At 32.7% G+C, this 24660-nt stretch overlaps 3 long non-coding RNA genes across 3 annotated transcripts; 1 reads left to right on the forward strand and 2 right to left on the reverse strand.

Annotated features, from left to right (window-relative positions):
• Positions 1 to 11609: 11609 nt before the first annotated feature.
• LOC128291483 (uncharacterized) lies at positions 11610 to 14324 on the reverse strand. Its single transcript, XR_008281275.1, has 3 exons — positions 14262 to 14324; positions 12792 to 12874; positions 11610 to 11678 (listed from the first exon to the last, which is right to left on the reverse strand). It is a non-coding gene; the product is annotated as an uncharacterized LOC128291483 (long non-coding RNA).
• A 418-nt stretch (positions 14325 to 14742) lies between these two features.
• LOC128291877 (uncharacterized) lies at positions 14743 to 16324 on the reverse strand. The gene is made up of 2 exons (XR_008281845.1): positions 16179 to 16324; positions 14743 to 15262 (listed from the first exon to the last, which is right to left on the reverse strand). It is a non-coding gene; the product is annotated as an uncharacterized LOC128291877 (long non-coding RNA).
• Positions 16325 to 18907: 2583 nt separating this feature from the next.
• On the forward strand, positions 18908 to 20934 carry LOC128291441 (uncharacterized). The gene is made up of 4 exons (XR_008281229.1): positions 18908 to 19044; positions 19117 to 19305; positions 19498 to 19746; positions 20603 to 20934. It is a non-coding gene; the product is annotated as an uncharacterized LOC128291441 (long non-coding RNA).
• The last annotated feature ends 3726 nt before the right edge of the window (positions 20935 to 24660 follow it).

The following is a 24660-nucleotide window of genomic DNA, read 5'->3' on the forward strand; positions in this document are numbered from 1 at the left end:
AGAAAGAAGTATATAAGTCAACAATTCCTCGATCAAAAGCACAATAAATTTCTAGAGTTGAAACAGGGTCGTATGATCATAGCTGAGTATGAGAGAGAGTTTGTTAGATTAAGAAAGTATGCCCGAGAGTGCATTCCAACCGAAGTGGTTATGTGTAAACGGTTTGAAGATAGGTTGAATAAATATATTAAGCTTTTAGTTGGAATACTTGAACTGAAAGAATTTGTTGTTTTAGTCGATAGAGCACACAAAGCTGAAGAGATTAGTAAAGAAAAGAGAAAAGTTGAATTTGAAGCTAGAGATTTGAGAAAGAGATTTACGGGAAAGTCACATCAGTCAGCAACGAAGAAATCTAAAGAACATCACTACCATTTTACTGTTTCTGTTGGCCATTCTAATAGAGATAGAGATGCAAGACACATCAATCCTAAACACCAGGCTAGATCTATAGCGAGTGTGGGTAGTGTTAGAAATACTAGACCCAAGTACAAACACTGTAATCAGCCACATTATGGCAAGTGTCAAGTGAAAAGCAGAGCATGTTTCAAATGTGGTTCCTTCAACCATTATCTTAGACATTTCCCTGAGAAGTCTGAGAAAAAAAAGCTTAAACCATGAGGCCAAGCAATATAGCTACTAGAGAAAGACTACCCCGAAACACCGACAATATGAATGGTAGTCGAGGTGCAATGAGAGATTCTACAATGAGATCTGAGGCACGAGAGCCAGCTAGAGCTTACGCTATTCACGCTTGCAAAGATGCATCAGCGCCAGATGTTATCACTGGTACTTTTTCTCTTTATAACATTGATGTAATTGCTTTGATTGATCCCGGATCAACCCATTCTTATGTATGTATGAATTTAATGTCTAGTAAGAGTGTACCTGTTAGGTCCACTGAATCCGTGGTTCAGGTATTGAACCCCTTAGGTCAGTATGTCCTAATCAATAAAGTATACAAAAATTGTCCTTTGATGACTCAGGGTTACAGTTTTTCAACCGATTTGATGCTTTTACCATTTGATGAATTCAATGTGATTTTAGGTATGGATTGGATGACTCTGCATGTTGCGATTGTAAGCTGTAGAAAAAACCTTATAGTATAAAAATGTCAAAACGGTGAGACTCTTCGTATTGAATTTGATGATTTGAGTGGGTCGCCTATTTTGATATCAGCTATGTTAACGCAGTATTTGAGAAAATGTTGCGGTGCTTACTTTGCGTATGTACTGGATACAAAAGCGTCTGAATTGAAGATTGAATTAGTTTCAGTGGTTTGTAAATATCCAGATGTGTTTCCAGAAGAGTTACCCAGGTTACCACCTATCAGAGAGGTTGAGTTTGCTATTGAGTTAGTACCGGGAACGTCACCGATATCTATAGCTCCATACAGAATGGCTCCTACAGAGTTGAAAGAGTTGAAAGCTAAGTTTCAATAGTTAACAAATAGAGGTTTTGCACGACCGAGTTTCTCGCCATGGGGTACACTAGTTTTGTTCGTTAAGAAGAAAGATGGTTCAATGAGATTGTGTATCGATTATCGACAACTTAACAAGGTTACGATCAAAAATAAGTATCCATTGCGGAAAATCGATGACTTCTTTGATCAGTTGAAAGGTGCAACAGTGTTTTCAAAAATTGATTTACGTTCTGGTTATTATCACTTGCAGGTTAAAGATTTGAATGTGCCGAAAACTGCGTTCAGAACCAAGGACCGACATTATAAATTTCTTGTTATGTCATTTGGGTTAACTGACGCTCTTACAGTCTTTATGGATCTGATGAATAGAGTCATCAGACTGTATTTAGACAGATTTGTTGTTGTATTAATTGATGATATCTAGATATATTCCCAAGACGAGTCTGAACATGTCGAGCATTTGAGAATTTTGTTACAAACTTTACGAGATAAACAATTGTTTGCTAAATTCAGAAAGTACAAGTTTTGGCTCCGTGAATTTGGGTTTTTAGGACACATTGTATTAACGAAAAGCATCAGAGTTGATCCGAGTAAGATTTTAGCAGTTGTTGATTGGAAACCACCAAGAAACATATCCGAGGTCAGAAGTTTTCTGGGATTAGCAGACTATTATTGGAGATTTGTAAAATGGTTTTCAATGATAGCTACACTGATGACACGGTTATTACAGAAAGATATGAAGTTTGAGTGGTCTGATAAATTCCAACAGAGTTTTAACCAGTTGAAAGCACTATTAACCAAAACACTAGTTTTAGTTCAGCCTGAGTCGGGTAAAGAATTTGTGATTTTCAGTGATGCGTCATTGAAAGGTTTAGGATGCATTTTAATGCAAGAAGACAAAGTGATAGATAACTTATGCTTCCAAAAAATTAAAGTCGCACGAGAAGAATTCTCCGACCCACAACCTAGAGTTGGTCGCAATTGTGTTTGTATTAAAAATTTGGCGACACCATTTGTTCGATGAAAAATATCACATATTTACTGATCATAAAAGTTTAAAGTATCTGATGTTACAAAAAGATCTAAATTTGAGACAGCGCAGATGGCTCGAACTATTGAAAGATTATGAGCTGGTCATTGATTACCATCCGGGGAAAGATAATGTAGTCACGGATGCTTTGAGTATAAAATCTTTATTTTCTTTGTGAGAAATGAATACGCAATTGACATTGTTTGATGACACTCGATCTTAGCTGAGTTAAAAGCTAAACCGTTATTTCTTCTGCAAATCTACGAAGCTAAAAAATGTGATCATGAATTGCAAGCTAAATGAGTACAGTGTAAATCGACTACTGATTCAGAGTTTCAGATCAGACCCGATAATTGTTTGTTGTTCTAAGGTAGAATTTTTGTACCGAAGAATCTAGAGCTTATATAGAAAATTTTGCACAAAGCTCATAGTGGTAGCTTATCTGTTCATCCAAGGAGTAATAAATTGTACAGTGATTTGAGACAAATGTACTAGTGGCCGGGTATGAAACGCGAAATTTCTGAATTTGTGTCCAAATGTTTGATTTGCCAGCAGGTTAAAGCCGAACATCAAGTGCCTTCAGGACTGTTACAACCAGTAATGATACCAGAGTGGAAATGAGATAGAGTTACGATGGACTTCGTATCGGGCTTACCCCTATCTCTAAAAAAGAAAGATGCTATTTAGGTTTTTGTTGATTGTTTGACGAAATCTGCACATTTTATTCTGGTACGTACAGACTTCTCACTTGACAGATTAGCTGAGTTGTATATTTCCGAGATTGTCAGATTACATGGAGTGTCAATCTCTATTATTTCGGATAAAGATCCGCTATTTACATCACGATTTTGGAAGAAGCTACAAGAAGCTTTGGGTACGTGGTTACATTTTAGCACCACATTTCACCCTCAAACCGATGTTCAGTCTGAGAGAGTGATTCAGATTCTCGAAGATATACTTTGTTGCTGTGTTTTAGAGTTTGAAGGTAATTGGGAAAAATATTTACTGTTGATTGAATTCGCATATAATAATAGTTTTCAATCGAGCATAAAGTTAGCACCGTATGAAGCTTTATATGGTCATAAATGTCAAACTTTGTTGTATGGACCGAGCTTAGTGAGAAAAAGATACATAGGGTTGATTTGATCAGAGAGACCGAAAAGAAAGTGAAAGTGATACGTGATAGTTTGAAAGCAGCTTCAGATCGACAGAAATCATATGTGAATTTGAAACATAAGGATATTGAATTTTAGAAAGTATCGCCTTGGAAGAGGATTCTCCGATTTGGTCGCAAAAGAAAATTGAGTCCGTGATTTATCGGACCATACGAGATTATAGAGAGAATAGGACCAGTGGCATATCGACTTAAATTACTGTTAGAGTTGGAAAAGATTGATAATGTGTTTCATGTATCTATGTTATAGCAATACCAATCAGACCCTTCGCACATAATTTCTCCGATAGAGGTTGAGATTCAGCCTGACATGTCATATAACGAAGAACTGATCAGAATTATAGCACGAAAGATTAAAGAGCTTAGAAACAAAAGCATAGCTTTGGTGAAGGATCTTTGGCAACGTCATAGGATTGAGGATGCCATTTGGGAACCCTAGGAAACTATGAGAAAACAATACCCTAACCTATTTTCTGGTAAGATTTTCGGGGATGAAAAATTCCTATGGGAAGGAGAGTTGTAACAGCCCGTTTTCAGTAAAATCAGAACAGTAATTTCAGAACCACAAATTTAAGGTCAAATAATTTATTTTAATATTATTTTGTGACTTACAGCATGATAGTATTATTGTATAAAAATTTCGTTAAGATTTTTTACCGTTTGTATGTTCAATTTGATGAAAAGGACTAAATCGCGTAAAGTGCGAAAGTTGTGTTCTAATAGCTAAAGGTATTAAATAGCTATAGAAATTTAAATTAGATGTCTTTATGTGGTAATAACCATGTATCTAATGATATTCTAAGTGGTTCAACAGACACAATTCTGTTACGAGCTTATTTAAGTTCGATACGAACTAGTACAGGTATTTACATGGAAATGGTTTATATATACTGATACACCGTATAGATGTTACTTGCACATGGAATTTAAATAATTTTTTAATTCATACATGATTCTCAGTTTTTATATGAATACATGGCTAACTTGGCTAATGATCATGTGTTTGCCTTTGGCCAAATTGAATTGTGTTATGCTTTGAGTTACTTACCTGAATTGTGGTTAATTGGTAAGTTAAATTATGTGTTATACGAACTTACTAAGCTTAAATGCTTACTATGTGTTATTTTTCGTGTTTTATAGTGAATCGAAAGCTCGATCAGATTGAAAGTTGTCGGAGATATCATCACACTATCAAACGCTTATTTTGGTACTTTTGGTTATATGTTTGAGTTTTAATGGCATGTAGAGGTCATTTTGGCTAATGGTAGCCTATATGTTTTGTCATGTATTTAGCCATTTGATTTGGCTTGTATATGGTATATTTTGTTTTATATATATGTGTAAATGGCCTTATTATATGTGGTGTATGGTTGTCATGTGAATTTATTAGTTGTGATTTGGTACTTGGATATCTAATAGTTGAGTTTGATAAGTATCATACATGTTAAGTTTTAGGCACAATGATGCATATATGTGTTTGACCATTTAGGTAGATTTTGGGAGACATAATTGGCATGTTTTATATTGCATATTGAGATGCCTATGAGTATCATGGTTGTATGTGATGATACTACATGTTATAAGCTTGATGTTGGTTGTTTTGAATGCCTATTTATGTCTTGGTTATATGAAAATTGTTGTATGTAAGTTGGTACCAATTTGGGTGAGGAATATGGCTTGGAAAATGGCCTATTTTTGTACACACGGGCGTGTGCCTCAACCGTGTGTGACACACGGCCAGGTGACTCGGTCGTGTGTCCCCTGCAAGTCAGTAGCTTCACAGGGCCTAGCACACAGGCGTGTAGCTTGGAAGTGTGGCATAAGTTAGTATACCTTCTAGTTTTCACACAGCCTTACACGCGGGCGTGTGAGGTCATTTCGAAGGATACACGGCCTAGCACACGGGCGTGTGGTTTGGTCATGTGACCCAAGTCAATGAATTACATGGGCTGGGGCACGGCTGTGTGTCCCTATTTCGAATGCTCCCACGCCTAAAACATGGGCGTATGTCCCCTGCATTTTGAAAAATTTCTATGTTTTTCGAAAAAATTCTTGAGTACTCGATTTAGTCCCGATTTATTTTTTTAATGTCTAGTTGGAGCCTCGAGGGCTCGTATTAGGGGCTATATGATTGGTTATGAATGGTTTTTTTTTTATTTGAATGTATATGAACATGAATTGTATGTTTGATTGATTGTAAGTCTGGTAATGCTCCGCAACCCTATTCCGACGTTGGATACGGGTTAAGGGTGTTACATTTCAAGACATACGAAATATGTCTCGAGACACAAGAACTTCGAGGCTAAAAAGCTATAGTATTAAGGTCATGTCTCGAGACATATTGGAATTTGTCTCGAAATAAATTGTCTCGAGATAGGAGAACTTCAAAGCAAAATTTTTACAGTAACATGATATTTCCTAAGACATTCAAGGCCTTATCTCAAGACATACAAACCTAGAACTGAAAAGTTTTAGTTGGGCCAAAAGAGACCTGAAACGAGTTGGGAATGGAATTAAACTATATTTTTAGTCTAATTAAGTTCTAAAAAGAGTAATGTGACCTTGATAAAGGCCCAAGTCATAAGTATTTTGTAACACCCTCTAACCCTTATCCGTCCTCGAAACAGGATTATAGAGCATTACTGGTCTGTACAGTTCAATTATAATCTTTTATTAAAATAAATGTTTCTAATCCTGCAAATTAAAACTTCAACCAATACAATTTGCTAACATTCAAACAATCCAAACACACTTAAATATGCTCAAATCTTACCAATCTAAAACATTTTATAACCTATCCAATGAATCTTTTTAAATATATCACTTACTATATCAATTATTTCAACTTCATACTATATATCATTGACAACCATAATTTACTTATTTCATCAAGACTTTCACGACCTAGATGACTCTCATAAGACGTCTTAGTTACATGCCATTACCAATACTCAACATGCTTTACCTCATTGAATTCGGGATCGGCCTGGGATGCTGATTCAACAGTCTAGCCTTAACCTACGCACGGAAACAAACCGTACGCTGAGTATACACTCAGTGATATTTCTATAATCCGAACACTTAAACAATTATAAAACATATTAATTTATATTTATTGAACTTTTCAAACTCAATGAGTATTCAAACATTCACTTTCCAACCAATGTTTTGGTCTAATTTAAATTCAAAATCATTTATTATTTTTCAATAGCAATTAATCAATCAATAATATTCATTAACAATCAGTCAATCGAACAATTAATTATTTAGTAATAGTCGGTTATTCGGTAACAATCAATTATTCAAGAATAATCGTTATTCAAGATCAATCAACTAATCGGTTATCCAAGAATATCAATTATTCAAGAAAATTAGATATACAAGAACAATTAAATTATTCAAGAATAAATCGATCTTTCCGGTTCCTTTATTTACCCTATTAACATGACTCGGACCTAGACGGATACACGGATCCAACCAATACACCAAGATAAAGACATAGTGCCTCATCGGTCAAGTCGAACAAGAATAAGAATAAGAGCGAAGACGGTACACAGAGTACCTAATCGGAACAAATCCAAACAAGAATAAAGAATATTACGGTACGAGTACCTCATCGAAACAAATTCAAACAAGAATTGAATGATAATAGTAGTCGGCACATAAGTGCTCGATCAAGAAGCCAAGCAAAACCCGTACTCTTCCATATCCGATGGCATGCCAACTATATCCGACTAGTCCGACTAGTTAATAGGGTATTCATAAATATTCAATTTCATAATAATCACAATTTTCTATATATTTTCAATTCAATATAATTCCATTCACTTTTCACTAATAAATATTCAATTTCATAATAATCACAATTTTCTATCAATTTTATCACACTTCCAACTACATATATTTTCCAATATAACAAATATTTATTATTCAATTTCCACCTCAATATTCATTTCAATTCAAACATTTATATATATTCATAAATCAATTCAATATAAATTTATCACACACTAAATTAATCCATTTCCATTATAAACACAATAATTCTCACTTCAACATTTATTAATTGCTTTGAATAAAAAAATATAACAATTAATAACTAGGTTCGGATTATAGAAATACAAATCGTATTTTCTCGAGCTAACTCCCGTTGTCTTTGCCATTTTTCCTTGCTTAGTCGAGATTTCCCGAGACAATGTTAGCTATGGGAATTAAAACAATTCATATTCGTTAATTCACTATTAATTTATATCTAATTAATACAATTTCTATTCAATTTCTACTTTAATTTCAATTTAATCTTAACTAAATTCACTTACTTTTTCTATCTCAATTCATACTTCATTTCTATTCAAATTTTGTCCAAACTCATACTTAACTATTAAATTTCCAGCATATTTTCTTAATTTCGAAATTTCATCAATTTAGTCCCTACAACATAAAACTTATGAATTACTTTACAATTCAATCCTCATTTCATTTCTAACTTGAATTTCTATCAATTTAACCTTTATTTCATCATTTTACTCAACATGAACATTATCTAGAAATCTAGTAACTTTCAAAATATTAACTTAATTTCATCAAAATCTTGTTCCAAAGCTTCTAAAACATCAAAATTAAGTAAAAAGGGCTAAATTGACATACCTATTTAAGCCTCAAGCTTCAAACCTTCAATTTTCCCTTTCTTCTTTCTTTTCTCCTTTCTTTCTTTCTTTCCGCTTTTCGTTTTGCCTATTCTGTTTCTATTTCTATTCTTTTCTTTTATATATATATATATATATATATATATATATATATATATATATTATATAATAACTTAATAATTATCCATTATAAAAATCTATTTAATAACAAATATTCTTTTAACATTTGTATCCATTATAATATCACACTTGTCTTTCACTAATCTATTTATTATATAAATATCTTTTACTTAATAATAATATATAATTTAATAATATACTTATATAATAAGTAAATATACATGTATTTTACAAATGTATGTATATTAGTATCACACATGTCACTATACATACCATACATTTGTCAACTTTTTATTTATTTATCATATAATATTAATTTAATAATAATAAATACATTAATATTTACTTAAATAATAAGCAAATACATATATGTATTACAAATATGTGTATTATATTTATTATACTTGTATTTTATTTTTGCCATACACTTGGCACTCTTTTTGGTTTATTTACTTATTTAGTCCTTTTAATTTTTTTATTCTATAATTAAACTTTCACACTTCATTCAATTTAATCCTTTTATCCTATTATTCTTAATTAAATTAAATTCACTTAATTAAACTCTAATTAACCACTCATTTTACTTAGTAAATATTTTTAAATAAATATTTACGAATCCACTTTTCAGAAATAAAGACCCGAACATACACTTTTTCGACATCGGTAAAATTCAGGTAATTACATATTTGGTATAGAAAAGAATGCTCAGTGCTAAATGTAACATTCTTTAGTCGAGTTTCTCGGGTAAAGGGTGTTACACTGAGATTGTACCACATCATAACTTGAAAATTTATATAGTTTTTATTTTTAAAATTTTCAAGTGATGATGTGGCATAGTCTCAAAGTACCATATCATCAAATTTTTATATTTTTCAATCCTAGGGACCAAAATGAACCTAGATGTCAAGTTCAAGTGCCAAAGTGGACAAAAAAAAGTACAAGTACCAAACTGAACCTAGTTACCAAGTTCAGGGGATAAAATTTGTATTATCCCTATTTATTAAGTTGTGTCTCCAAAAGTTATTTTTTAGAATATGTTTTGTAGGAGTACCTCGATATTCATGGGTGTTGTAACACCTCCCAACACCTGACTGGACAACCGACCAACGAGGATGTTACAAAAAACTAAATTCTGACTTGAAGTGCTTCGCATGTATACAAACAGCTCATTTTTGAAATTCAATAAAGGCTAGCCAAAAGAAACTTCATATACTAGAGTGAGATATACTCATAAAAATACATCTTTTACATCATCCATGACATTAAAATTAATACATCATTTTCATAGTTCAACAACATAACAAATATGAGCATAAAAACTCAAGTCTACAGGTTGCCCTAATATGTACATGCTACAAACGAAAGAAAACAAGCTTACAATAGGTTTGAGGATTCTGGCTTAGTCCCCCTTACCCGTCTCAAAATAGCTTATATACCTGAAAAGACAAAAACAAAGAAGCAAAGTTAGTTCAGGATGAACTTAGTGAGTTTGTTAACATAACCTGCCCAACATGATATTATAGTATGATTTATCCACTACACTGGCTAGTCTGTGTATCTGCCACAGCTCGCACATTGACATGTTTGCATATTGATATTGCGATCTCCTTGGCATTAGCCGCATATTGGTACAACTCATATGTTGGCATAACTCGTATGGGATTTAACTTGTTCACATAAGTGGTTCGCACAACCAACATCTTACGCTATACAGTAAGTTCGCATGGTATATGACTCGCATGATAAATGGCTCACACATATAGACAACTCGCACATATAAAAATCCCTGCACATAATGGTTAATTCCACGAACAGACCCATAGCGCCTAGTCTCTGCGTAAAGACATGTTGTGGAAAGCGCCCGTGAACATACTTACTACGGATAGCCTTACGTATAAACATGTTTTGAATAATATTGGATAATCCCATGGATAGACTTATAGCAATTTGACTTAGTGGACAGTCTTGCATATTGCCATAGCATAAAAACTTGGTAGATAATCCTGTAGATTGTCAAAGCACAAAGGCTTGGTGGACTCATACATGCAGATTCATACTTGGTGGACTCATACATGTGGATTCATACTTGGTGAACTTATACATACGGATTTATACTTAGTGGACTCATACATGCAGATTCATACTTGGTGAACTCATACATGCAGATTCATACTTGGTGGACCCATATATGCAGATTCATACTTGGTGAACTCATACATACAGATTCATACTTGGTGAACCCATATATGCTGATGCATACTCACAATTTGTTCTTACAGACTCTTTCTTGAAAGTTAGATTCTACAGATCCTTTCTTGAAAAGTTAGTTCATGCAAACTCTTGCTTGAAAAGTTAGTCTATACGGACTCTTGCTTGAAAGATAGTCCATATAGACTCCTATTTGGATGAATGTCCTTGTGGACTCATAATATAGACTCCTATTTGGATGAATGTCCTTGTGGACTCATACTTGAAGGAATTTCCCTGTGGACTAATACTTGGAGAAATGTCCCTACTGACTCATACTTGGAGGAATGCACCTGCGAGCTAATACTTGGAGGAATGTCCCTGCAAACTCATACTTGTAACTTGAGGACAAGTCCTACGGACTGTCTTATCTTGTAAAATGAGCATGCTTGGTCATTCTCCGTACCATCCACTCGAAACTCTACAAAGTAAAATAACTTATAAATATACATTTTCGTTCATCCCAGCCAAACTTACGCAAATCCAGATAACATGTAGCACAAAGTACACAACATGACATCCCTTATTCTTTCATCTCCAATCATCACATACCTCTCAATCTCTGCATGCAAATCATTATCATCAAGATAAGACTTATCTAACATTCAACAGGTTCATACTTTCAATTAACCATACTATTTACTGGCACAATAGAACATACCTAACATTTCACCGCAATCACTAAAACACGTTAGAACCAATGAACCGTTCAACAAGACAACATAATCTATAGCAATTTACCAGTAAACATCAAATCATACCACAAGCTTATACTTGCAACCAAACATGCATATGCATACCAACACTTAACATACATCACCGTATTAAAAAGATCTCACAATAGGCCACATTTTGACATCAGTAGAACATGCAAAAGAATTTTCCTAGAACCATAATTCAAATCACTGCACTGAAACATGCAAGACAAAAACTGAAGGTTTGAATTCAGGAACTCACCAGCAAAATACTAGGAAGTTGAATGCTCCTCTATCCAGTTAAACTTTCCTTTGATGTTTATACCTTCTCCTTCAGCTTTAATAACTAAACATAACAAAATAGTTACAATCAAAATCGGAGGCATGCACGAGTAGTATAATTGTAGTACATGAACATGTAGAGCCATTTCTAAAGTTAAGAAAGGTTTCATTCTTCAAAATCCACAGTGGTGGTTTCTACCAAAAACATACAATTTTTCTTTCCTTTATCCACAATCAACTATACAGGAGATAAAGAAAGATTACTAATTCACAAATTCGACAATTTATCCAACTAAATATCTCTACCCATATGCAGGATAATTTCTCCACGCTTCTTTATCTATTGCCTAAAACAACCGGAGAAGAGAATGGAGGAAAAGAAGAATGAAAGAATAAGAAGAATGTCCCAGATTCTCCTTCTCATACTCCTATATCCTCACTGTCCATCACCTTCTCACATAACACAAAAAAAAATTAAAATCATAATCATAATGTCTTTCACTCATTAACCATCATGTTCTAATGCATGGAAATATAATCAAAATCTGACTAGACTAGATCATTCCCAATTAATTCCCAATCGGCCACACTAGGATTCAATAATTAAGTCTAATTCCTACTTTAACCCAGAAATTTACACTTTAGCCTAGATAAAATATTATAAGATCAAATTAGAAATTTTAAAATAAACCAAGCTCTGGTTAGAAATTTGGGTGTGACAGGTGTCAAGTTCAAGGAGATGCCAAATCTTCATAAGAGACTGTGTCATGCATGTCAAGAAGGACGTATTACGAAGTGCAGTTAACAACACCTCAACACTTATAAAAGTTGAGTTCATTGTCTAGTAGTTGATCTACCATGATTTACACTATTATTTACATCCTTCTTACACATAACTTTAGCTTGTTTAATAGTTAAATTAAAGCATCTTAGTATATATTTAGGTTTTCATGCTTAAAGTAGTATTTTTTGCTTTTTAGTAGTTTTTATTATATTTTATATATCTAAATAAGGTTACATGGTCTTGTAGGACAAATCAGGAGCTAAAGATGCATATTCAGGCCAAAACTGATGCCTAGGTCGTGACATCATGTCAAGACACCAATGTCGCAACATTAAAGACAGAAGCAAAAATAAAGTCCTGGAGTGAAACTACCTTTGATGTCATCGTACTGACCTTTGATGTCGTGACACCGGACCTAATGTTCCAAAACTGCAAGCATGTGTTGCAACACCGCCCCTGCATAGCCCAAAAACTCCCTACACGAGATAATTACGTTTTTTTAGGGAAATTAGGAGTATTTGTCCTTGTCAAACTCTAAGGACTTCAAGGAAGATTTAGGCACTTTAATATTCCGAGTTTAGCCTATATAATGGCCATTGTAATCAAGTTTAAACAAACAAGAGGAGGGAGACGAAAATTATTCTTAGGTTTTTATTTCATTCTTAGTTTTCACTTAGGGTATTTTATGTTCTTGTAATCGAAAGATCCTATTCCAAAGTGAGACATTTGCGAGGGGAGATTATTCCGGAACCACCTTTTCATCGATAAATCCATAAGCATCTCTTTTCCATTATTCTATTATTTATATCTCTTTCTTTAAAAATTTTTAATTGAATGTTTGTGTAAAGATTATAATCAATTTATGCTTTATACATATCTCACATGTTTCAACTGTTCTAATCTTATTAATTGATTGAAGGATAAAGTTCCTTAATAGATCAGTTGTTTGGGAGAGGAATAACTTAAACCCTAGGCTTGACAACCCTAGGAAGTCATTTAGGTGAGAATTAACCCAAAATTGGTATGACCTATCCGTGAACACCTTAGCCCCGAACCAGTCTGGACTGTGAGGTCGAGAGATAACAGTCCAGAGATAAGTAGTTCTTGCCGACTCATTAATTTAGTGGAAGATTGAGAGATCCTGCTAAGGTAATGACTAGTTGATTGATTAGAATCCAACATCAATAATTAATTAGGTAAAACAATTGAATCTAGGCTAAAAGAAATAACATAGTCCAAATAAGAGATAGGAGAAGTTGATACATGAACTTAGGAGTAGATTTAGGTTTAATTCAATTTATTTAGTTTATTAATATTATTATCAGTTTGGTTTCATATTAACACTACTAATTCGTGACTCAAGTAGATTAGTAATTATTTGTACAAAAAAAAATTTCCATTCTAAGTCCAGAAAATCGTACTTGATGTTCAAAAGATTAATTTATTAAAGGTTAAAGTGAATGGAAGATGTGCACCAGGTAGGAAACCGGAAAAGAGGTGGTGAGTCCATCGGACTGCTTAAGTACCAAGCTCCCTTGGGATCCAATCCTAGACATGCATACCGCCATTGCCATACCTTAACGTCATGGATATTTCTAGGAAACCGATTCGATTAAGTCATTTTTAAGAAAAGTTATTAATTTTGGAAAATACTTTCATTGCGGAAGCTTTGCTTGTTGTCGTGTTATTTTGAAATCAATTGTTGTTTTTGAAAACGCGCCCTAAAGCTATCCAATTTTAACAATTAAAATAAGTAATACCTATCTTAGTAATACATATTAAAACCATCAAAAATAATTAAACGGCCTTATTACATTTAAAAACCCAAAACTTCAAACGTAAATAAAAGGATGTTCAGTTCACCAGAAGAAAATCAAACTTTCAGAACGGGTGGCCACTCCGAATTCCCTCACAGCTCCAAGCCCACTATGGTTGGGGATTACTGCGTGGATGAAAATAAAAGGGTGAGTTTGGGGAAACTCAGTGTAAATTAACCCAACCATAGCCTATATCAGCTCAAACCACAGAAATAGAATAAGTTGGCCTTAGCCCAGAACAGAATTCAAAATAAAGCCCATAGGCCCATAGCAGAACAGAACAGATATTACATGTTTATGCAGAAACCCAACCATATCCAACCGTATACACCCCCGTACCAACCTTACACCGTGTAGGGAGACAACTCGACCCACCCAACCGCTACACACCACAGAATTTGCAGCATGGCTGCCAGAACAGATAATGTGACAGAGTCACCAGATACAGATAATTGTGGCAGAGCCACTAGAACAGATATATGTGGCAGAGCCACTAGATCAGATATTTGTGGCATAGCCACCAGAACGCTTCCTCCATAATATAACCCATGTCCCCATGCAACAGATATATAATCATGGCATACATCATACAGAATCAGATCGTCATGCTTTTCAGTCAAAATTAACCCTAGGGGTATAACGGTAATTTTGCACCTAGGGGTATAACAGTAATTTTCCATACATAGGGGTATTATAGTAATTTAGCTACTTTTAGGGTTTTCATGCATATCCTAACTATTTACATACTATCAGAACACTTACCGCGCATACTTACCGAATTGGGCCCGTTGGCCCATGAACCCGATCTTTGGCCCATTAAGCCCAAATTATCAAAATGTACGAAATTGCGCGTACTGCTGTTTATTACTTTAGATTACCAAATATACAAACCCAACTATCTTACGAGCATTCGCACACTCGCAAATTCCCAAAATACCGACTTTTCGGCATTTCGGCTTTTCGACTTTTGCCAATCTAGTCTATGAGAGGGTGTCAGTTACACACCTGTTTGCGACGATATGCTGACGAGATCTACACACGAACCGCCTACAATTGGATTACTAACACGTTAATCTAACTATTCAAATACAAACTACGTATTAACCCCTTACAATATTCGGCCAACCACACCTACAGATCATAGTAAGCTTATAAGAAATCAATAAGCAACTCATTAACAAATTTTTGTCAATGTTTACCACATAATCATAATTTCACTGCAAGCTGTCTTCCTGAGCAACAGTCACTAAATCATTTATAACTGGAGCTACGAAATTCCAAATCAAGTGCCGTTAATTTTCCCTGAAAATAGACTCATATATCTTATATCCATAAAATTTTCAGAATTTTTGGTTTGGCCAATCAATACCATATTTTTCTCAAAGTTTCGCATGTTTCACTGTTTGACTAATCTGACCACTCTTCATTACGAATCAAATTTCTCTTTGTACAGAATTCAAAATATGTTCTTGTTTATTTCATTAGAAACTAGACTCAATAAGCTTTAATTACATAATTTATTCAGCTTCTAATTCTTCTCCCACAATTTATGGTGATTTTCCAAAGTCACGTTACTGCTGCTGTCCCAAGCAGATTTATTACCAAATCACTCTTTCACACCTAACTTGCATGCTTGTTAATTAAACATGTATATCACCAATCAATCATCACATATCCATGATTTTACTTAAGTATAATCTCCATTTCATCATTTTAAAGCACAACATGTTAGCCGATATTTCCCCTTAGCATCTAAGGCACATGCATGCTCATTTGTTTGGCTCAACTTCACCTATCTTCCATTTTTCATCAAAAGAACATGAAACAACAACCATTTCCTTCATTTTAATTCATGACTAAATGCTCACAACACAACTAAAAATCAAAATATACTTCAAGAGTTAAGGTAGAATCAAGAAGAACTCATGAACCTCAAAATAGAAGCAAGGTACCAAGAACTTACCTTCAATTTTCCTCCTCCTAATGACCGAATACTCAAGAGCTTTCTCCTCTCATTTCTCTTCTCTAACTTTCAGCTATGATGAACAAATATGGACAAAACTTTGTTCTTTTCACTCCTTTTTCTTTTAATAAAACTTCATATTTCATCCATTTAATTCTTTAATACAAAAGACATGAAATTGTTATCATGAAACATTTACCTAACCCATTATCATAAAACATTTACCTAACCCATTATCATGAAACATTTACCTAACCCATTATCATGGAACATTTACCTAACCTATTATCATGGAACATTTACCTAACCTATTATCAATTTGTACCATAAATTATGGATATCAAGTGTATATTTTGTCTACAACAACATGATGGCTGGCCACTTCATGTAAAATGGGAGGTTTGTCATGCAAATCCTCCTATTTTGCACTCCTATTTATTTGGTCACTTCAATTTAGCCTATAGCATTTTCAAACATTTTCACATAGGTCATATTTCATAATTTCACCCCCTTTTTGTTATGGAACAAAAATTAACTAAAATTGTCGGGTTCTATCTTAAGCTTGGGCTTTCTAGAGGCCCACTAACATAATTAAACCTATGCCAACATTCACAGGATTCCCGAAAATTGGGGCGTTACATTATTTCTCATAATTGGTTTGATAATAGTTTTCCCCAAACTACAATCCCTTGGGTACGATCCTCAGAGTACTTACCTACTTCGTTGCAATTATATTACAACCTGACCCGTATACTTGTTGACATGGAACAACGAAAATATGCTAGTGTACACCATTGTTATCAAGTAATAAAGTGACAAGTAAATGTCGAGTTATCGTACCTACAGGGACTGAGAAAGAAAATATTTATGAAATACAATTTTAAAACAATTTGGTGAATGAAAATATTTGATTTTGAGGAAGTGATTAAAAACTAAAATTTAACTAAGTAAAATAAAATAAAATAAAATTTTCAATGCATGATTTCAAAAGATGGGTTTAATCAATATGACATAAATATGTTGGATCCATCACATTCTTTAACTTAGAATTACAAAACTCATGCTCATGTTGTTACGAATAATTTCATGGCAACTCGATAACTTGCTAACTAGTGCACATACATACTTATTAAATTAACCAACCTCTTGAACATTTTCCAATGCCAATTCAAACAATTAATCAATTTTCATAAGCACGTATAAGTTTAAGTGAAGTAACAACATATACCTATATTGAAACAATTTAATCACAATAAACTTGCAAGTTATGCAAGGCTAATATATTGTTTAATACCGTCATTAATTTAACCTTCAGCTACCTTAGAAGATTAAACATGCTCCAATTAAGTACTGCATCCATTAATTACAATTTCATTCCATTTAAGTAATTAATTCAATTGCTACCTTACAATTACAATGCAAGCATAACATAAACATGATTTTACTTAATTGAACAACTTACCAAGAACTATAACAACACAAACATGATTTCGGTAATTTAAGCGAACAGAATGCAATTAATCCAACACCAATTTAATTTAAATAATTTTAATTAAATCAATAATAACAACATAATAAATATTCATCATCATGCTCATAACATAAACAAGAAAATCTAAAGAGAAGGAAACTAGAAAGTAATCCCAGTGTTTCTCCGTAGCTAGACTAATATGCTCCTCTTCTTCTTTGATTATTCTATCGATCCAAGGTATATATAAATACTTGAATGTTGCTAATCAAAGGTGGATGGCGGATCTTTTCCAAGGGAGGAAATCAGCAAAGAAATGGACAAGGGAAATGGGAAAATAAAGGAAAATGGAATAGAGGAAAGAAGAGATATGTGGGAAACGAAGGTGCGTTAAATGAGGTAACCAATGGGGGTATTTATAGGCGCGAATGGCTGCTAAAAATAGCAAATAATTGGCAGTCATACACTCTTCCTTGGTCATCCAAAAAAGGAGCAAGTTTGAATAATTCAAACTTTTCTATATTTAACTTGAGGCAAATATTCAAAGGCAAAAAAGTGGAAAGGTTTGAACGGAGTTTAAAGAAACTTTGATGGTTGTTTTGCAAGCATAAAAAAAAATCAGCTGATTGGGTCAACTTATTGGACGGTTTTGAGATGCCAATTTGCTTTGTGTATCAGTCTTCTCCTCTTAGCATACTAGGAGGCTTTCTTCTTCAGGCTTTATATTAAATTTCAACCCAATTAATTTTGGATAAAAATTAAATATAAAGTACATAAAATAATCATCATTTGGACCATCATTAGCTGGAAAAATATTCAGCCTTGGTCTTGGTTCACTTGATGCAAAAATTTATCCAACAGTTCAAGCCTTTCAAGGTGTCTACAGAGTCAATTTTCACATTTTGTACAAAATTGTCGAAAATAAACCAAATTTGTGTAAATTTATTATAAAAATAATTAAAATTCAATATGTTAATAATTTAAGTGCAAATTAATTATTTTATAATTAAAGAATGAATTTCAACAAAATTTACTACGAAACTGCATGAATTAAAGCTCAAAATGTGCTAAAAAAATCTATATATTTTTGTGTTTCCAAGACACCGCCTCATTTATTTATCTTTTTTGTTACGGTATTCACACTCTAAACGTTAGTTTAAATTGAAAATTTATTTGGTCGTTGGCTCAACCAACCTATTAAATATAGTGGAAATTAACAACCATAGGTGTCGACCACTCTATAAATACCCACATGTTTCTATTTTCTTCCTATCCAAAATCCTCTCAAACTCTCCAACTCTCCAAAAAAAAAAAAAAAAAAAAAGGTGTTATAGGAGGGACTTGACATGGATGCAACGAGAAATTATCAATGAGCCGAGGAAGAGTTGTGTTGATGTGGTATTTGTATTCAATGAAATTCAATATTACTGCTAATAAATATAAATATAATTGTAATATTTTACAATTTAGGTGGTTTTCCTAGCAAGACAAAATGGTGTTTGTCATCATATCGGAGACTACTTTCAAGCAACATATATTATTCAGAGGGTGAGTGCCCATCATCTACTTCCACATTGTGGAGTGGCAATAGCTTGAACAGATGAAATTCTAGTTTGGATTCGTCCAAGAAACTTCAATAGAGCCCCAAAACATCAAGAGGTGAGAAGTACTCATAATTTATATATTTTAGGTCTTATTACTTTAGTTTTCATTGATTCTCAAGTAAAATATCATGTCTTTAACTTAATTTGCATATTTAGTCACATTTTCATACATTAGTATTTTAAGTTATTTATGCTTTAATTTTATATGTATTTATTAATTAATTAAGTGTTTTGAGACTTTAATTAGGTGCATACAATCTTGGGAAGTGAGTTCGAGAACCATTAGAAGCAAAATATTGAGTCAAATTCAAGCAAAACACAGAATAGGAGAGCAAGGATGTGTAAGCCGCGGCCTAGAAATCTAACACTATAGCAAACCCAAGCCTTGACTCGAAAATTTTAAAGCATTTGGTTCCACAATGCGAGAGCTCATGAGTCCCAACACCGACGCACGTTTGTGAAGGCAAAATTGGCATTCTAACTTCGAAAAGCAAAGGTGTTTTCATCCATTTTCAAGACTTTTAGCTCAAGCAAGCGTGTAAACCTAATTAGGTCAAATAAAATTTTCAAATAAGATCATTTAGAGGATTTGAAACAACTTTTACTTTTTTTAAATTTCCAGCTTATTTCAATTTTCATATTTTTGCTTTCTTCCTGTTCATGGATTGCTAAAATCTCTTTTCTAGTCAAAGGAACTTAAAAGTTTGATTCAAAAAGTTTGTGAGATCTAATTGGTCTTCATATTTTCTTTATTTTTTTTAATTACAAATATTCAGGCTTATTGAATATAAGGCCCATATTTGATAACTTATAATATTTGCCTTGTCAGTTAGAATAGTTAAACTCATAATTGTTTAATTGATTCTAATGTTTAGTTGTGTGGACATGTGATCTAATCTAAATACACCCCATTTTTATGTGTTTATTGATTAGAATTAGGTCACTCTCGTTCTTAATGCTATAAGGTTATTATCGACAAAGGGAAATTTTTCAACAAGCTTCTTCTTGGTTATGAACAATATAAAGAAAGATTGGTTGCTAGGCATATCTTTCATTGATGAACAATTTTATAAACCAAACGGAGATTTTACCTTTGGCTAAATCTACTTCTTATTGATTTTCCCTCAATTTTAAATGGTTTATTTACTTTTAGTAATTTGATGTAATAACTTTGGTTTTATTTTTTACCCAAAAAAATTTGATTTTTGTTTGGATCCTATAAAATCCCCTCATCATGTTTGCGTAGCTTGTTTTTATTTTAAAAAATAAAGTTATTACCGATATTTTTAGATACAACCCTACTTAGCTATCTATTAAATTTATATTTTTTAAGTGGGATTTTATTTTTGTAGTTCTCACCAACCATACAAAAGGCTCCGTATGATAGATCTAAGAAGGCAAAAAATGCATTGGACAACAGGGCATGCACTGTGGGTTGAGCTTCAAGACCAACGAGCTAAGGAGAGCATATATAGGGAATTATCCATAACAATAATTTTCGAGCCATTGAAGTATATGAGCAATAGTTCAGCCAGATGGCCCACCTAAAAATATTATTGTACGTAAAAATATCCTAACTTAATAATTTCAGTTTTTTTATATGTAATGATATTTTTTAAATTGTATTTACGTTTACCGATCAAATTTCAAAATTATTGAGTTAGGATATTTTCAATTTAAATAAGGTTCATTTTAGGCTTTCTAGTTTAGGATTTAAGGAAATAGAGGTTAAAATGCAAATCTAGAATCAAATTGTGATTCCGCAATTCAAATTTAATCACAACATTACGATATATGCAAATAGGGAAAATTTATCACAATTTACCAAAAACAGGAATAAATCTAACATATTTTTTCATATTAGTAACATTGTAATCGAGTCATGTTTTCATGTGAAACCAAAGGATCTTGTGGTAGTTGGGTATCTTCCACCTAATTGAAGAATGAAGTGAGGGAATGAATTATCGAGCCAAAATTGTGTTTGATGTTACCAACACTATGAAAATGACTTAGGATGAAAAAACCTAAATCACTCTGTAGATTCCAAACCATTCCACTTCAATTAGAGTGAATTTAAAAAATAAAAATAAAAAGTGGATGTGGGGCGTGATAAGGCAAGTGAAATTTTTTGGACAATGAATATGAAGCAATTATGGTAAATACTTACATCACTCTGCCAGATTCCACCATAAGAAATTATCATTTTACTCTTGTATATATATAATTATTACAAGGGTAAATTTGTAATAATGGTGTATAGAAAAAAGCAGATGCTTTATGTTTAAATATTCGTTGGAATTTAAAAAGATTAACAATATTAAAAATAATTAATAAAAATTAAATTGACGTGAAGTGGAGAAGGATATTATGTGCCCTGGGATCAAGAAAATATCAAAAGAAATGTTTAAAGACAATTACAACTTAAAACAAAGGAAAAAATTGAAAAAATAAAGACGAAGAAAACCTAACAGCCTTGGTTGATAAGAAAAATCTGCCACAAAGAAAGAACAACTAGGTTGATTCGCCACACTTTAAGAAAGAAAGAAGGTAGAGTGATAAGAATCAGGTTACTCGCCACTTAAAAAAGGAAGCTTGCTTAATACGAATAGCAATAAGCTAATTCTAAAATTAAGAACATTCAACATCTATCATTTCATTACTATGAAAGGGTATTTATAAGAACTTTGACATCCCCCCAAGCATAGGTAACTTAAAGGCTAAGTACATGGATTAATAATTACAGTAATGACTAAGTACATGCATTCAATCCTACATACATGCATAATTACAAAATTCATGCTTTTACATGCATAAATACTTACACTAATGACCAAACACATACATCTAATCCTAAATATATACATAATTACTTAATTAACTAAATACACGCATTTAATGTACATTCATTCATGCATTCTATTTTATGTAATGAAAGCATTTAATTAAATAAATTCAGAAGTTACTTAGGAATCTTCCAATTCTCTTGCAAACCATAAATGAATTGAACTTGGACTTCTCTTAAATGGGCTTGGATTCATCACTTTTAAGCATCTGTAATTGGGCCAAAATTTCTTATAAGTACAATGCAGTTGTTCAGCCTTATCATGAGTAATTTGCTCAAAGTTACCCACTTGAACTTAGACAACTTTATCTTCTTCATGGGTCACATATTCATCTAACACATGCACAAGATATTGAATTAAAAGAAGGCATTTAATTAACTCGTCTAGATTCATTCTCTTGAATATCCTTCATTAAAATATTCATAACTCTTTGTAGAAAACTCCAAAAGACATTTCATTTAATGCATTGGAAAAAAAGCTCTCAAAACTTTCCATGTACATATGATTCATAATTTTTGGGCATGTGAATCAATATGAACAAATGATTCAAGTTGATATATGAATCTTGGATTTTTTTGTAACTTTTAACTCTTGACTAGCAAATATTTCTCCAACTAAAGTGCTTCCAACTTCCATCCAAATTTGCCTCTTCATAAATTGACCCATTAGTCTTTCAATGCCCAAAATATTCTTAGCTTCATTTTCTTCAATTTGGATCATAGTTAGCAACTTAGTAAGTGCTCTTACATAACTTTAAGTCCATATTAATGGGCTTGGGCTTGGGCTTGGGTCTATCTTTATTAGGTTTCTTAGCTTGGACCAACCATGATGTGGCATATCAAGTGGGACGAGCGATGGATACATTCAGCACCCAAGGAGGTGGTAGTTGTTTCAAAATTATACATATGTAGTGAAGCGGAGTGGGTAGTAAAGCAGAACATGCTAAAAATAGAGTGGTGGTAAATTTGGCAACATTCATCCTTGCTCTGCTCCATTGTCATTCCTAAGTCAAGCATTATAGGATGAATCAGAAACTAATGGATATACATTGTGCATACCATCTATTTCACATATTCCTATCGGTGTCAGTAACAAAGAAATCTACAAAGCTCATGAATGTCCAACTAGTAACACTCAATGTAACTTGTAAATACACTTTAAACTGTATTAAGGTCTCTCTAAAGTTTTAGCTATTTATTCAATTTGTATTAAATCGGATTTGAACAGGTATTTTTTTTAAGGCTTAATTAAAAAATTACACTCTAAACTATACCACATTTACCTAAACTTTTTTTTTTGTTAGAAGTATTACTTAAGTTATTCCTCTATTTTCAAATCACCCCAAATCTTAACACTGTTAAAAAAAACCATTGACCAATTATATTGTGCCCATCAACACCCATGTGTTATTTTTCTGATTTTATATTAATATTATTAAAAAATACTTCCCTCTCCTTCCCCTACCATCCCCTCCTCCCGTCCCCCCCACCCCCACACCCTGTCGTCCCTCTCACTCTACTCACAAGCCTCTATCAACAATGGTTGAAACCCAAACTTTATGAAAATAGATCCTTTTTGATGAAATCATGTAATCTTTTATTTATATAGAAGCACATAAACAATAATTAATTGAATTTTTTTAAAAAATTTAATTAATTTAATTTCTTGTAGTTTGATTTGGTATGAAATTCTAGGTTTGTTAGATTTGGACATCTTTGAGTTTTTGTTTAAATCATTGAAATTAATAGCTTTTTTTAGGTTAAATTTCATCTATTTTATGGCATTTGAATGTTAGGGAGAGAGTCAAGGGAGGGAAGGTTGGTAGGGAGGAGGGATAGATGTGGTGGGGAGGAGGGAGCCGAGAGGGAGAGGAGATAGGGAGAAGGTCAGGGTGGGGGGGGAGGGGAGAGAGACAAGGGCAGGCGTAAAGGTAGAGGGAGGGAATTTTTTTATTTTTAATAATTAATATAGTTATTTTTAATTAATATTAATATAAATTTATAAAATCAGAAAAATAATGCATTACTGCTAATGTGGCACAATATAATTGGTCAATAATTTTTTAACGGTGTTAAGGTTTAAAGCGATTTGAGTAATAGAAAAATAATTTAATTATCACTTTAACAAAAAATATATATATATAATTACTGAGTTGGGGAAAATAGTATAACTTATTGTGTAATTTGTCAATTATGTCTTTCTTTAATTTAATTCAAATCAATTATAGATAAAAATATTTTATTTAAATTTAACTATAAAATGTTAATGTAAAGACAATTTTAAACAATAATACAAACTTTGAATTAGTTTAAATTAAATATAAATATGTTTTTTTTTCAAAATATACTTCATTAAAAATACTTGCCTTTAGACTTTTGTCAAAATGAGGGGCTCCACTTTCAAATTTAGTAAGTCAACGCGACCTATTTGGTCATTAACATTCGTGATTGCTCTAAGGAATAAAGAAAAAAATTTCTGACCGTTAAAAGACCTAAGCTAGGGTGAGTTTAGTTGGATTAGATGGATGAATTTAGTATTATTTTTAGAAATATTTTTAGGATAAAAAT

This window comes from Gossypium arboreum, chromosome 4, assembly GCF_025698485.1.
Source record: "Gossypium arboreum isolate Shixiya-1 chromosome 4, ASM2569848v2, whole genome shotgun sequence".
In the NCBI taxonomy this organism is placed as follows: Eukaryota; Viridiplantae; Streptophyta; class Magnoliopsida; order Malvales; family Malvaceae; genus Gossypium; species Gossypium arboreum.